Raw genomic sequence first — 15,168 nt, 5'->3', positions numbered from 1 at the left:
ATTTAAACAAATGAGCTGCGCACCGTCTCCTGGGGCTGCGTAGGACCCACTGTCTGCCTCACAACTCATCACTTTTTTTTTTTCCACTGGGTCTTTTCTGTTTTTTTGAAGAAAAAGGGAAAATCCCCACAGCATCAGTGCTAGTCAAGCATTTCAGCTTCTTTCCCGGCAATAGTTGTCTGACTTGGGGCTTATGACTGGTATGAAGCTGCCCCTTGCTTCTCCTCCCTGACCTCCACCAGCTTCCCAATAAGGGAGCCGCACCTTGTAATTAAAACCACCACAGCACTCAGTGGGGCCATGAGGGAATCTCCACATAGAAAGGGAACAGGAGGAGAGCCCTTCTAGGACCTCTGCTCCAAGCCACCTCCAAACCCTCATCTTTTCACCAATGGGGCAACCAATCATCCAGTTGGCCCATGACTGAAAGTCCCTTGTCCTGGGAAACCCCTCAGTCCCAGGCAAATTGGGACACCTGGCCACTCTACTTGCTACCCTCCTTCTGCCAAGGCAGGGGCAGAACCCCTTCCCTTTCCAGCTCAAGTTTAGAAGAGATAATTTAGAAATTTTCAAAAGGAAAACTCTAAAACGTTACTGGAAGACAAAAATGAAATTACCCAAATTACCAAGCACAAAAAAATAAAGTCACAGAGTCGTTTTCTGACTCAAAAATAGTGATGTTCTAGCTACAAATTAACTTGATTGGCACATACATTATTAACATCATAGACTACCCAGCTAGAGCAGATTTTTACACTGGAGGATCCTGAGGTCCCTAGAGGGAGAGTAATGTCCCCGGGATCTACAGCTCACCACTGGCAGAGCCGGGACTTGAACTCAGATTTCCTGACTCCATATTCAGTGTTTTCTCTGCTACACCAGGCTGCCACTCTTATAGACTCGTAGAACCCCTTTCCTTTCCCTCAACTCTGCCTTAAGGGCCCCCAAGTGTCATCTTTGTGTTTCTTCTTCCAGGAGAGGGCATTTCCTCTCTTGGTCCACAGCGATGTGAAAATAATGACCGCACACACCGTGGCGTCTACACATGAAATGCTGTTTCTCTGCCCCACCTCAATCCTTGTTGTCATCCTCCCCTTCCAGCCAAATTACCATTTGCTGGGATTCTACCCTTTCTAGTGCCCTCCTTCACCTTTTCCTCCATATTCATCTTCCCCTTTCTCTCCAAACACCTTGCTTATAACCCTCACTTCACTCCCAAAAGATACATCTTTCTTGGGCTTCAACAGCTTGAGGAGTTTTCAGCCTCTGTTTTTGCTGTTGAGGTCTTTTCTTTCCTCTATTCACTGCCTTCAGCAACTGCTTTTAAGGAGGAAGAGTCCCAGGACAAGAGGTCTGAGTTCCTCTCCTGCACTTCCGGTCCCGAAACGTTCAGGAAGAAGCTGATGTGCACAATGTTTCCTGTGTCCCAAGTTTGCTGTGTACTTTCCATTCTTCCAGCCCAACCCCCCGATATCCCTCCCCCTCCAATCCATTGAAATATTCAACTTAGCTTTTACTGCTCTAAGGACATTGATAAGGAAGGAATATAGTATAGAGAATCATATAGGAATTGGAAGGGAATTGGGGAGATAAACCAATCCATCCTCATCCCCCATCCCCTGCCCCCAGCAAATGCAAGACTCTTGTCACTACCTCTTCTTTAGGTGGGCACCCAGCATTAGTCAAACATCGCCAAGGGTGAAAAACTTGTTCCATGCGGAGATCACGTTTCAATGTAGGATGATTTAATCATTAGAAACTTATTCCTCATGCTGAGTCAAAATTTGTCTCCCTGTAATTCATCCCCAGAGGTCTTGGCTCTGCCTTCCGTCTAGACTGCCTAGCTCCTCTTCCAATAAGTACCCTCTGAAGACAGAGATCACATCCCCATTAGTCTTCTCTTCTCCAAAGTACACATCCCCAGTGTCCTCAGCCATTCTTCAAAGGATGTGGTTTCTGGGTTCCTCGCCAGCCTCTTCTTTGACCTCTGGGTGATTTCTGGCTGATGGTTCAGATATTGTCTGACTAGGAGAAAATATAGGAAGATAAAAGAGTTTCCTTGTTCAAGACTCCATACTTATATAATTGCAATTAAAATGGTTTTTCCTGTGGGCTCCCACTCCCCTTGACAACATGCCTAAGACATTTCATTTTGATGGTTCTAGTCCCTCATCTCAGCCTATAAGGGGACACTTTGGAAATGCTGCTTCAGTCATCTGTTGATGTGATGACAACTTAGCTAAGCATGCCGTCCTTGGGTCTATCCAAGTCCTGATGGAAAATATTGACAGGACAATGCCAAAAGCAGAAACTTCCTTCATGCCATTAGAAACCTACTATTCTCAGAGATCATAGAAAACTTCGTGGAAGAAGTGGGACATGAGCTGGACATTGAAGGTTTGAATAGAGTGAAGGCCTGATGTGCCTGGAGGGGAGGGTGCGTGGTAGGGGGTATGGGGGATGATGAGGACTGCATGAAAAAATACGTGGAAAGAATTACTCAAGTTGTGGTGGGTGTGGTTATGGTAGTGATAATGATGATGATGATGTTGGTCGGGGCCGCAAGAGGAGGCGGGAGGAGGTTGGAGTGTGCACTGGACAAGGTGGGAATTGCTCTTGTGGCCTACTCCTCTCCTATTCTTCCCATGGTTGTCCTTTCCCCCTGGTGTGTTGCAGGCGCAGAAGAGGGGTTTGGGAGGAGGCTCAGGGCTACTTCTCAGGTGCAGCAGTGGGCTGTGGCAGTAGTTTCAGCTGTGATGGTGTGGGGCAGTGAGGCATCTACTAGCTTCTCATTGGCTGATGTGAGTTTTACAGAGCAGAGGGACCTGTGACTCTCACCTGAACTCCTCTCCAGTCCCTTGACTTCTTTGTGCTTCTTGCACCACGAACCCATTCAGATATTCCTTCCTGTCTCTCCAGATGCTGGGACATACTACAGGTTCCCAGGGCCCACTTGACCCAGCCACTGACCTTTGATGGTCAACTCAGTTTGCCCTAAATGGGTAAATATCTACTGACTAGAGGTCCAATGTTGCCTTAGAAGTTTCAGAAAGTACCCGCCGCTGGTAGAAAAGATGATCTTATGATCTTCAAACCCCAAAACCAGACTAGCCCCCCAGGATAGAGGGGAAAATGCCTAGGCTGAAACCCCTTGACTTTAAAGATGAGATGGAAGAAGTCCCACCTGTGTGTGACGATTAGATGGAGGGGATGCTTCTAAGTGAGGCAGCCCAAATTTTATTTCAATATGCAACTTGTTTGTATTTCTATGTGGGATCCCAATCCCCACCTCATGGGCAGCCTGCTGGAGGCTGGATTGTTTTCCAGGCTTCTTATCAGAATGACTGCTGGTGGTTCTGCCAAGAGCAGGCTTGTGTCTGCCTGAGGTAGATGGCTGCTTAGCATCAGCTCAGGTGGATTTTTCTCAATAATTTTTCTTCACAGTTCATGGGATATATTAAGTTTGTATCTATTCCAAATACTAGATATAATCACTTGTCTTGGAGTTCACTTCCCACGTTCCACAGAAAAATTCAGGTGTCCCCCAGAGTGCTGGGACGCAGGGAATGGGTTGGGCTTTCCCCTATTTCTTTCGATAAGCTGAGACACTCTCCTTCTGACCTGGGCGGCGATCTTATTCTCCTCTTTATCCGGGTGTCTCCCAACTGTTCAGAACAGAGCTCCCCCGGTCCCCACCTAGTGAGTCAGCCTGTGGAAGTGCTGGGCATCCTTCTAGGCACCCAAAGAGAAGGACAGCAATATTTGCATAGCATTTGCCAATCTACAAAGCCATACAATTTTTAAAGTTAATTTTACCTGATCTTCATGTTTAAGTTAATCTGACATTTAGTTATATTTAATCCTCAAAACACCTCGTGTGGGAGGTATTGGCATCATCCCTGGCCATATTTTTTTGTGGGGGGTGGATGAGAAAACACAGGCTCAGATCCTTGCTCCTGATTCCAAGGATAGTAATCGGCACAGTCAGGGTCTGAAGCCAGCTCTGTGGGCCCCCAACCCGGGGCTCTCTCCACCAGACCGTACAACCTTCTCTCAGAGATTCAGTTTTGCAAAGGACAGGCACTTACCTGGCTATCTAAAGGAAAAACTCTGCCTAAACCCTTTATGGGCTGTTTATCAAGTACTCACTATGTGCCATGAACTGTGCTAAGCTCTTCACACACATCATTTCCTTTCATCCTCTGAACAGTCTTTAAGTGGTGGGTATTTTTATCACCTTATCACACATGTGGAAACTGAGTTTCAGGCAGTACTAGGAAGTAGTTGTGAGTCTTAACACCTCGCTCAGGCACCAGTGACCAAAAAGCACAATACATATCAACACAGGAAGCGGGGTGGTAAATGTTCTCAGTGCCGGGACCCAGCACCCACGCATAGCTCCTCTCTCATTAGGTAACAGGTAGGAGTCCTGCGGGGAGGAAATGGGCTGCAGGTGCTGGGTAGGCGCATCAAGGTTACCTCAAGGTTATAAGGGCCATGAGTGTGTCTGGGAACCTCGGCCTGGGGGTGAGCTGTGCGGCCAGGGTTAGAAAATGAGTCAAGTGCTTGATCAGGTGTTTGCATTCTGTGTAGGAGCTGAGCCCCAGCCAGAGAGGAGATGTAAAGATCAAGGGAGACGGGCTTTAGGCTCTGCCCTGGCAGCATTTTGTCTCACAGAGAAGGCAGAACAGACGCGTGTCCTCAAGTTTGCACACTCATATCTACGTGCAACTTGAGAACATTTTCAAAGCAATATATATGAATCTACCGTGTCACTGAACCTAGCGCGGGCTGAGTCCAGCAGTGTGGAAGGCATGCAGAGTAAGGAGGATCTACCAGGCAGTGCGTGAGCGTGCTGCGTAAACTGTGGAGAAAACACTGTATTTTGTATCAAAAGGCCTGGATTGGAGACCCAGCACTTCTGTTTTCCAGCAAGGCTGCTTTTAGACCAGACTCTGCCTAAATATTCTGAGACACTTCAAAGATAGAATGCCAAACAGGGCATTCCTAGGGAGGCGGATCTCAAACGTTATGCCTCAGCATCACCTGGAGGACTTGTTAAACACAGACTGCTGGGCCTTCCCTCACAGTTTGTGATTCCAGAGGTCTGGGGTGGGAACCTGAGAATTCGCATTCCTAGCAAGTGGCCAGGTGATGCCGATGTTGTCGGGCTGGGAGCCACACTTTGAGAATCACCGCCTTAGGCTACACAGGATGGTACATGGAGATGGCTTGCCCTGACACGGCTGGTATCTCAAACTGGAGCTCCCATCCCACCCCAGCACTGCTGCCAACCTCTCCACACAAATGCTGCTGTAGCTGAGGCCTCTCTAGAACAGCTGATGGCACCTCACACAATTGGCACCGCAACCCACAGCTGGTTTCCCCCAGAATACCCGGCTTCCCTGGGGCCCAGGCTGGCACTGCTGAGATTTAGATCACACCTCCCCCGACCCTGGCTAGCTCCCACCTCTGGCACCTCTCTGGTCCATCTCAGCCTCCACTCTTATTGGTGGAGCTTAAGCTCTGCTAGTTAATCTTCAGCATACCACGTAACCCAGTCACTTTGAACATGGCCCATCGTAAGAAACAGGTTTTACATCACAACCTAGTTGGCGTGTACACACACACACACACACACACATAGCAAATAATACTTATTCTTAGTATGTTTGATATACTCATATTTCCTACCCTTCCTTTCTTCCTCCCTCCTTCCCTCCTTCCATGTCTCTGTCTCTGTCTCTCTCCCTGTTTCTTTCTCTAATGGAGATCACTCAAACAAATTGCTTTCATGGATCCACAAATAAGCCACAATCTCCAGGTATATAAATTACAAATAAAGCTTCTCTGAGTTTTAGTGTCCTAATCTGTACACCTGTAAAATGCCTGCACTGCCAATCTTGCTCATTTGTTTTGAATAATATCATATACATATTATGTACTTAAAAAAAAAAGATAAAAGACTTTTTTCCAAACAGAAATCCTCCATAGGTATAAAGTGCTATGAAACACACACACACAGTTTTTTAAAAAAAAATTTATTTGTGTATATTTTATTTTATTTAAACGTTGGCACCTGAGCTAACAACTGTTGCCAATCTTTCTTTTTTCTTTTTTCTTCTTCTCACCAAAGCCCCCTAGTACCTAGTTGTATATTCTAGTTGTGAGAGCCTCTAGCTGTGCTATGTGGGACGCTGCCTCAGCATGGCTTGATGAGTGGTGCCATGTCGTGGCCAGGATCCGAACCGGCGAAACCCTGGGATGTCAAAGTGGAGCGTGCGAACTTAACCATTTGGCCATGGGGCTGGCCCTGTGTATACTTTAAATATCCTCTATTTTCACAGCATTGTCCCTGAGCTAACATCTGTGCCAGTCTTCTTCTACCTTGTATGTGGGACATCACCACAGCACGGCCCAAAGAACGATGGGTCATATAGGTCCGTACTGGGGATCTGAACCCGTGAACCCTGGGCCCGTGAACCGAAGCGTGCATACCCAACCACTGTGCCACCAGGCTGGCCCCTACATGTGCTTTTTTAAAGGGAAAGGAAGGAAGTTTAGACAGAACTCGGAGGGAAGGGTAAAGGGAATGCCTGAGTCCCAACAGAGGCCTGCAGGTGGTACAAGCATGTCTTGGGGAGAGGATGGTGGGTAGTTTGTCTGGACTGGAGCAGAGGAAGATGTGGGAGAAGGACAAGAGGCAAGGAAGGTGGGTTCTGAGAGGCACAGGGAGCTGTCTGGGCATTTGGATGGCAGATGGGGAAACTGAGAAATGCAGCAGATTCTTCAGCAACAGAATTTCACAATGAAGCTGGTATTTAAGGAGGTTTGTACATTTCAACTTCCAAAAAACATTTATTAATCACCCAGCTTGTGCCAGGGTTTAGCAGTAAACAAGACAGACTAGCCTAGTCAATGTCTTTAGTGAGGATGGGTGGTGGGTCCTCAAATAACTTATCAGTTAATTATTCCTTAAGCCTCCATTACATTCCAGGCACTGAACTAGAAGCTGGGAAAGTATGAGAATCAAAACTAAACATGACTCCCTCCCTATCGTAGCTTACACTACGGAGAGGAGGTGGGCATGAGACAAATACACAACTCACTTAGTAATAATGATAACTTATGAGTACAAAAATCTGTAAGAGCTACAAAGAAAAGGAACAGGATGCCGAGAGAGAATAATAACATGAACTCAATCTTTGCAAACTAATAACCACAATCATAACACTCCCAGATTAATTTACAGTTTATGAAGCCCTTTCACATTCTTTGTCTCAGGAGGGCCGCATCTCAAGCCAGTGGAGAAAGCCAGCCAAGAATTCTTAGCCTCTTTTATTTGTGAGAACACCCAGGCTCAGCAGTTCTCATGAGTTGCATAAGTCTGTCCAGTTGGAGAGGAAACCCAGTCGGTTCTTCTGACTTCAGACCCAGTGCTCTGCTCTCCGAGGAGCAAGAGATGAACTGGTCCCCAGTGGGACAGTTAGCTTGCTTGCCCGAGAGGAGGCGTAAAGTGGCAGAAAGTCCATCTTCCCCACGTCCACATCCTCATTGCCTCTACATGAGGCTACAGCGAGGAACTGTGGTCAGTGAGGGGGTAGGTTAGAGGCCTGGTCTTGGGTGGCCCAGCATGGGCCCCGGCAGGACCGAGCAACCTTGAAAGGCAAAGGCAGGAAACGGCTGAAGCAGGATCATGAAATGCATTGTCAAAGGCATCCGCACTGTCTCCGGCAGTGAAAGTGAACAAGGCTCAAGGCGGAGGTGATGGGCCAACGAAACTCACCACTGCCTTCACCTCCGAGACTGGAGACACGGTGAGGCCGGCCCACCTGCCGTATCAGCACCTTGATCACGGAGCTCATCAGAGAGAGGTTTCCAAATGACTCGTCCTGCTGCCCCAGGAAGGAAGCTTTTTGCAGTGTGGGGGCTGCTGGGTGTGGGCCAGGCACTTGAAAGAGAGCAAATGATGACACAGCAGTGGAGGACAGAGCTGCTGACACTGTGGGACCAGCTCTGGGGAGGAGGCCGGGAGAGAACGAGATGGAACAGCCACCTGGCCTTACCCACCAAAGGGGACATTAGAAAATCCTGTCAACGGCTCCCTGTTAGCAAGGAGACAGGCACCAGACTCGGCAGCTTGGCATTTTAGTCCCTGTAATCCAGCCCAAATGTCCTGTTTTTATTTTTCAGGTAATAAATATTTACAGAATGTCCACTGTGTTTCCAAACGTATCCTGCTACTCCCCTTCAGGTGCACAGTCCGCCAACCACACGAACTCCTCAGTCTTCCCTCTTCCCTCTCCCTCCATCCCTTCCTGCCTCCACATCTGTGCCTAAGGCGTTTCCTGACTCTCAGCAGTGCTTCCCCACATCTCTGCGGGATCAAAACCTACACATCCTCAAGGTCCACCTCAGTGCCCCTTCCTCCACAAAGATTCTCCTAAATCAAAGTAATTGTTCCCTCCCTTAAATTTGGTCTAGCACTTTACCTATATTTCTTACTTTTTACCATGAATTGTAGTTATTTATCTACTAGACTCTCCTACGAGAGCCTTTGATGACAAAGTCATGTATAATTCATCCATTCCCCAGGAGTTTTGCACCTAGTAGGTACTCAATAACTGTCTTTGACTAAATGAATGAATGAATGAGTGAAGAGGGAATTGGGGTGAGACCTGTGAAGGGGTGGTGGGAAGTCTGGGCTGGGGCCTGGGGGAGTCTGGCTCTCCCTGGTGGCTTTCTGTGGCCTGAGCCTGCAGTACTTATCCTGGGGCTGCCAGCAAGGTCAGGAGAAGGACATGGCCTTTGAATCTCAGCTTGGTACTCAGTAGCTGTGTGACCTTGGGCAAGTCTCTGTCTTCTTCTTTATGTGTAAATGATATAGCACCTATCTCCAAAGATTATTGTGAGGATCCATATGTGATCAATACATGAAAACACCCAATACCTAGTAAGTGCTCAATAAAGATTATTAACTAGTTATCCAAGTAAGAGTAACTTTTAGCCTCGTTCCTTAGGTGGAGGGGTGGGGGGAGTGGTCATTTGCCTTGCTCTTCTTTGTGGTAGAGACATTTGTGTACTTATCGATTCTTTCCTAGTAGATTACAACCTAGCACAGTGCCAGGCACAGAAAGTAGAGTCAGCAGGCCATGGAAGTTTGATGAATGGGGGCCGGCCTGGTGGCGCAGTGGTTAAGTTCGCATGTTCTGCTTCGGCGCCACGGGGTTTGCCGGTTCGGATCCTGGGTGTGGACATGGCACCACTTGGCAAGCCATGCTGTGGCAGGCGTCCCACATATAAAGTAGAGGAAGATGGGCACGGATGTTAGCTCAGAGCCAGGCTTCCTCAGCAAAAAGAGGAGGATTGGCAGCAGATGCTAGCTCAGGGCTAATCTTCCTCAAAAAAAAAAAAAAAAAGAAGTTTCATGAATGGATGGAGAGACACACATGATAACTGAATCAATAGCCTCTGGAGTCTAAAATCCTACTTCCAGTTAATCAAGGTGCCCTGGAAACTAAATGAACATGGGCTGTTGCTGTCACTGATGTTCTGACTCAGGCAGAGGAATTCTAGTCCTCTGGGCACGTAATCCAGTCCAGTGATCCTCCAGGCCCCCCGCTGGGTGCTGAGGTGGCGGGGGGGGGGGGGGGTGCCATTGAGGCAGTGCTAGGAGAGAGGCTGGGCAATCATCCTTTGCTTGATGGTTGACCCAGAAACAAACTGGCACTTTTTTGCCCTTGCCAGGCCTGGAGTGAGGAGGAAAAGGCCACTATACACTGTGCCCTACAAACTAGCCCGGTGTGTGGAAAATGGACATTGGCATGGGCTTTATGGCTATGGAACTCACTGTCCTGGAGATTGGTGTGGAAGGCTGATCCCCAGTCAGCTGCAAGGAGAGGACTCCTTGGGCTGGGCAGTGGGCAAAGAGAGTGGCTGGGGAGGTGCCTGAGGACAGGGAAGAAGGAGCCCCAAACTGGCCTCGACAACTTCCCCTGTACCCAGTTGTTCCCTGAGGTGAGCAGAGTTGGAACACATCATAGAGAGATTCTCACAACAGCGGCACGGAAGGCTTACGAAGGGCTTTCTGTAATCTGAGGCTAGTGCGCAGTGACACAGCATGTGTGGGTGTGCCCTTGAGAGAAACCAGCTTTGCTGCTGCCCAGAGATGGCGGAGCTGGGGGAATCTACGGAACTGGAGGGCCCTTGGGAAGCCACAGTCTCTCTCCAGTCTTTTTTTCTCTAGGCAGACTAAATCTGTGTGGAACTGGCACTCAGTATCCACCCACACTTTCCTCCCTGTGCTGGGGGTCTCTGATAGGAGTTTTTACAGTCCTGCTGGAAGCAGGGAGAAGGGAAGGTGGTGTTCCCCTCACCCCATTTGCCCCAAAACTGGCTGGGGTCTTTGGGATGTGTCACCTGGAGCCATGTCCTCAGCGGGCAGGGGGAGCCCTCCTGGTCTCTCTCCAGCCCCAATATCTCTGTTTAAGAGAAGGAACTGGAGCCTTTAGGTGCGAAAAGAAAGGGGAATTTTGTTGCTGTGGGGAGCCTTTAGTTATAGACCACACTTTGTTTTCTTTAAGGATTTTTAAGTGTTTCCTTCTAGCCTTGTTTTAAAAAAAATCTAATTGCACAATATAAGAACACATTATTTTTGTAAATGACTTAAACATTTTAGAAAAATGTTTAATCAATACCGACAATGTACTCCCCTTCTCCCCAGGAATAACTGCAGCGACGAGGTCAATGTATCTTTCCAGACCTGTTCCAGGCGCATAGAAAAGATAAGGTATCGTTTTGCTTCGTTTTTCTATAAAGGATGTCATGTTGTTCATATTTCAGTAAGTTAAAATCTTATTTTATTTTAAAACCCACAGTACATGTAGTTGGAAAACAGCAGAAAAAATCAGTCCTGACGCTATGATGAGAATTAATATAACTTTTGTGCTCCGCCTATGCTCTTATATACATCTTGCAAATTTGCAATCATGGTAGATGTGTGATTCTGTAGGCTGCCTTTTCATTTAGTGTGAGCTCGCAGACATTGTTTGGAAGTTTTTAGCACAAAATGTCAATGTTTAAAATTGTTCTTTTTCTGACTCTGTTTCTAAAATGTTAAAAGAATAATTAGAGCTAACAGGTATTCATTAAATTTACTTAACCCACTACGTCGAAGGAACCCACTATGTGCCAGGTTTTGTCCCAGGCTCTGAGGATGCAGAAGTGAGCAAAAGAGACAAAGATCCTTGTCCTCAAGTCTTCACAGAGCTTATTCTCTAAAGGGAAAAGACAGATAATCAGCATAGTAGGTAAGTAAATTAAATAGTGTATTAGATAAATAGAACATGAGAGGGACATATGTGCTATTAAAGAAAGTAAAGAAGGAAAGGAGGATAGGGAGGGCTGGAGCTGTCAGGAAAGATGTAACATTTAGAAAGAGACTTTTGGATGAAGATTTGAAAGTGTTAAGAGAGTGATCCCTGAGGATAAAGGGGTAAAAATGCTTCAGGCAGAGCAGCTAGCAAGTGCATAGATTCTGAGGTGTGGGAACACACAAGGAGGCCCATCTGGCTGGACCAAGGTGGGCAAAGTGTTGTGTAAAGAAGATGACGGCAGACATGCTGGGACCAGACCATCTAAGGCGTCATAGACCCTGGTGGGGACTTTGGCTTTTACTCTAAAACAGAAAGTACTGGGGGTTTTGGGAGAGAGGCTTGTCATGATGTGACCTTTGTTTAAACAGGCTCCCTCTGGATGCAGCATTGAGAATAGACTAGAGGTGAATAAAAACAAAAGCATGGAAACCAAGAAGCTATGCAGCGTAATGATGACGGTGGCAAGGACGAGTGTGGTTACAATGGAGGTGGTGAGAAGTGATCAGATTCCAGGTATATTTTGAAAGTGGAGCCAACACAATTTGCTAAGCGCTAACTCCAAGGACTTCGGCCTGAGCAGCTGGAAGGATGGAGGTGCCGTTAACTGAGATAGGGAAGACCTTGGAAAGAGCAGGTTTAGGGGTGGAGATGAAGAGTTCAGTTTGGGGCACTTTAGGCTTAAGATATCTATTAGATGTCCGAGAGGAGTTGTCCATCAGGTAGTTGGATATTCAGAGTAGAGTTCAGAGGAGAAGAAGGAGCTCAACTTGTAAATTTGGAACTAACCAGATGGTATTTAAAGCCAAGGAAGTGCGTGTAGGCAGAGAAGAGATGAGGGACTGTGGCCTAAGGTGGACCAAAGCTCAGAGGTGAGGGAAATGTATTCATTCATTTAATCCTCACAACAACAACCCTCTGAGGAAATTACTATTATTGCATCATTTTACAAGTGATGAAATTGAGGCATAAAGAGGCTAAATAGCTTGTCAAAAGTCACATAGCTAATAAGCAGCAGAACTGGGGTTTGAACCAGCCAGTCTGGCTCCAAGCAGCATCCACTTAACCTCTAGGTTATATGGGTGGGTTCTGTTAATGACCACATTTTACAGGTGGGGACCCTGAGGGTTAGGTTAAGTAATTTGCGAACACTGGTGGCAGAGGCCGGCTGTGAACTGTCTCACTGACTCTCTGCTTTGAGAGATCTCCACTTTTTAAATTACTCTGCCAAATGACTTGCACAACATTTTTAAAGATGAGGTGAAAGCTTTCTGCGTCTTGCAGCTTATAGCTCTTAAATGACTGCTCTCCTACTCACACGTAAGACTTTTCTGGCTTATTACTGAGCTTGGAGAAATGGGACGCCAGGTGTAGCTGCCAAGGCAGCCTCAGGCCCTAGTACCTTTCCTCTTCCCCTCTCCTGGTCAGGAAGGCGATGGTTGGATGTGGTTCCTGACTTCCTGTAGATCAGGTCTTAAGGTGGTCCTATGGAATAGGTCTGTGAGGCCATCCACAAGTTGCTACCCTTCCCAGACTCAGTTTCCTCTTTAGTAAAACAAGCAGATTGGGTCAGGACAGTGGTTCCCAAAGCTGGCTGCATACCTGAATCACCCACCTGGCTATTGTTCAGAGCCTATGGTGCCCACAACAGACCTGTTGAATCAGACTCTTCCTGGGTGAGGTCCAGGCTTATATACGGTGGTTCCGACACACCCTGGGTTAAGAAGCCCTGGATAAGATGACCTTGAAGGTCTCTTCTCAGGTATGTGTTCTGTGGTTCTGGGACCTCCCTCACGTGGGACTCTGCATCTCTGATGTCTTTCTCAGGGCTCAGAGCAAGGTGGAACTCTGAGAAGAAGGCAGGAAACCTGAGGTCTTATTCCAGTGAGGCCTGTAGGTCAGCTCCAACAGATTGCTTCCTCTCTCTGGACCTCAGTTTCCTCATCTGCAAGACTAGTTTGTTGGGGGGAATTGCCCTAGATTCATTGACCCAGCAAGTATTTATTGAGCGCCTACTCTACTGTACGCCAGGCTCTACGATTCACTGGGTCTGAGTCTAAATCAGGCAGAAGGGTGACATCGTAAGGGGTAAGGATGGGAGGGGGGCTGCTGCCAGGCAACCAGTCCTGGTTGCCTAGACTTCCAGGCATGGATGCCACAGATCCCTTTTTAGTACGAGCATGATGGTCCCCTCTCCCTGGCCCTGGAAGCTCCAGCTTGTCTCCACAGCAACAAGCAAACTCTCTGGGTTCAGGAAAGGAATCATATGCAAAACTGGTCAAATAAAAATCAATGGCTTTTCTAGAGAATCACAAGTTCTAAAATATTAGATTAAACTATCCCATTTGAAATAGCACAATTATGACCTTACTGTTCCAAGTGTGGTTCCTGGCACTGCAGCCGCGTCACCTGAGAGCTTGCTAGATATGTAGACTCCTAGGCTCGCCCCCAGGCCTGCTGACCTGGTCTGCTTTTTAAGAAAATCCCCAGGTGATTAATGCACATTAAAGTTTGAGAAGCACTAAACTAAGAAAATACGGCCTCAGAAAACCCTTGACGAGAAATGTGTGACACTATAAGCGGGAAAGCACGTGACTTCCCCAAGGGACAGCATATAGCATATTCCTGGATGGGGCAACTCAGCGGTGTGAAGACGTCAATTCTTACTGGTGTGGAACATGTCAAAGTGATTAGTGAAGTTCATCTGAAAGAATAAATGGACAAGAACAGCTTTTTTGTTTTTTTTAAGAAAATAAAAATAATGAGATGGGATTTGCCTTATTGGACAGAAATGGTGTTAAATAAGAATTCAGGTACTGGAGGAATTAGGCTTGGGTTTGAATCTGGCTCCACCACTTCCTGGACATGTCACTGTTATAGACTGAATTGTGTCCTTCCAAAATTCGCATGCTGAAGCCTTAACCCCCTATGTGACTGTATTTGGAAATTGCTCTCTCTCTCTCTCTCTCCCCCAGGGTGAGCACAGAGGAAAGGCCATGTGAGGACACAAAGAGAAAGCGGCCATCTACAAGCCGGAGAGAGAGCTCTCACCACAATCCAAACCCTGCTGGAAACTTGATCTTAGATTTCCCAGCCTCTAGAACTGTGAGAAAATAAACTCCTATTGTATAAGCCACACAATCTGTGGTACTTTGTTATAGCAGCCTGAGTGGACTAATACAGTCACCTTGGGAAGCATTCCTAGCATCTCATAGCCTCAGTTTCCCCACTCAGTAGAGTGGGAATAAGAACACCATTTATAGCGTCATTATAAGTATGAAATGAAGTGTTGCGTGAAAGCACTTTGCACAATGCCTAGCCCTTAACTGCTGCTCAATAAATGACAAGTTCACTGACAACAACTGTGGCACTGGGGTAAAAATTTAGAGAAATATCAACGGAGCAGGACAGACAAGCCAGTAACACACCTCAGCCTTTGTATAAGCTCCAGGAGTGAGGAGAGAGACTACTTTTTTATTCACGTTGTGTCATTTCCCCCATGTAGCATATGTATGGCACACAGTAGCTGATTAAAAATATTTGTTGACTGCCTAAATTAGAATGTAATACATGCGAAGGAAGGACTCATAAATCAATTGGTGAAACAAAAGACTATTCTTTGAATGGTGTTGGGAAAATTGCTGATTTGGAATAAAATAATTAGATTTTATCATTTCATCCTATAAAGGGCCTTTTAAACTTTTTTGACCATGACCCACAGTAAGAAATATGTGAGACAACTCAGCTGAGTAAATGTGCTCATAAGTATAAATTCATAATTAAAGCAAAAGTTCCT

The 15,168-nt window shown here is 46.7% G+C and overlaps 1 protein-coding gene and 1 long non-coding RNA gene across 5 annotated transcripts in view; one reads left to right on the top strand and one right to left on the bottom strand.

Annotated features, from left to right (window-relative positions):
- CXCR5 (C-X-C motif chemokine receptor 5) overlaps positions 1-1,325 on the bottom strand; it is a 13,383-nt gene extending 12,058 nt beyond the window's left edge. Inside the window, exon 1 of one of the 3 annotated variants that reach the window (XM_008513434.2) lies at positions 1,151-1,325. The gene's annotated coding sequence lies outside the window, so the exon portion shown is untranslated. Of the gene's footprint in view, positions 1-264 lie in introns of all 3 variants that reach the window. The other 2 variants (XM_070623240.1, XM_008513435.2) reach the window with 2 other exon arrangements.
- Positions 1-15,168, top strand: part of LOC103546662 (uncharacterized) — an 18,132-nt gene extending 2,964 nt beyond the window's left edge. The window contains exons 1-5 of one of the 2 annotated variants that reach the window (XR_011540887.1): positions 10,158-10,511; positions 10,724-10,789; positions 11,177-11,309; positions 11,744-11,888; positions 14,348-15,168. This is a non-coding gene — a long non-coding RNA (uncharacterized lncRNA). Of the gene's footprint in view, positions 1-10,157; positions 10,512-10,723; positions 10,790-11,176; positions 11,310-11,743; positions 11,889-14,347 lie in introns of those variants that run through there. The other variant, XR_543734.2, reaches the window with a different exon arrangement.

The sequence above is a fragment of the Equus przewalskii genome, chromosome 6, assembly GCF_037783145.1.
Source record: "Equus przewalskii isolate Varuska chromosome 6, EquPr2, whole genome shotgun sequence".
Taxonomy (NCBI): Eukaryota; Metazoa; Chordata; class Mammalia; order Perissodactyla; family Equidae; genus Equus; species Equus przewalskii.
This window is presented reverse-complemented; position numbering and strand designations above follow the sequence as displayed.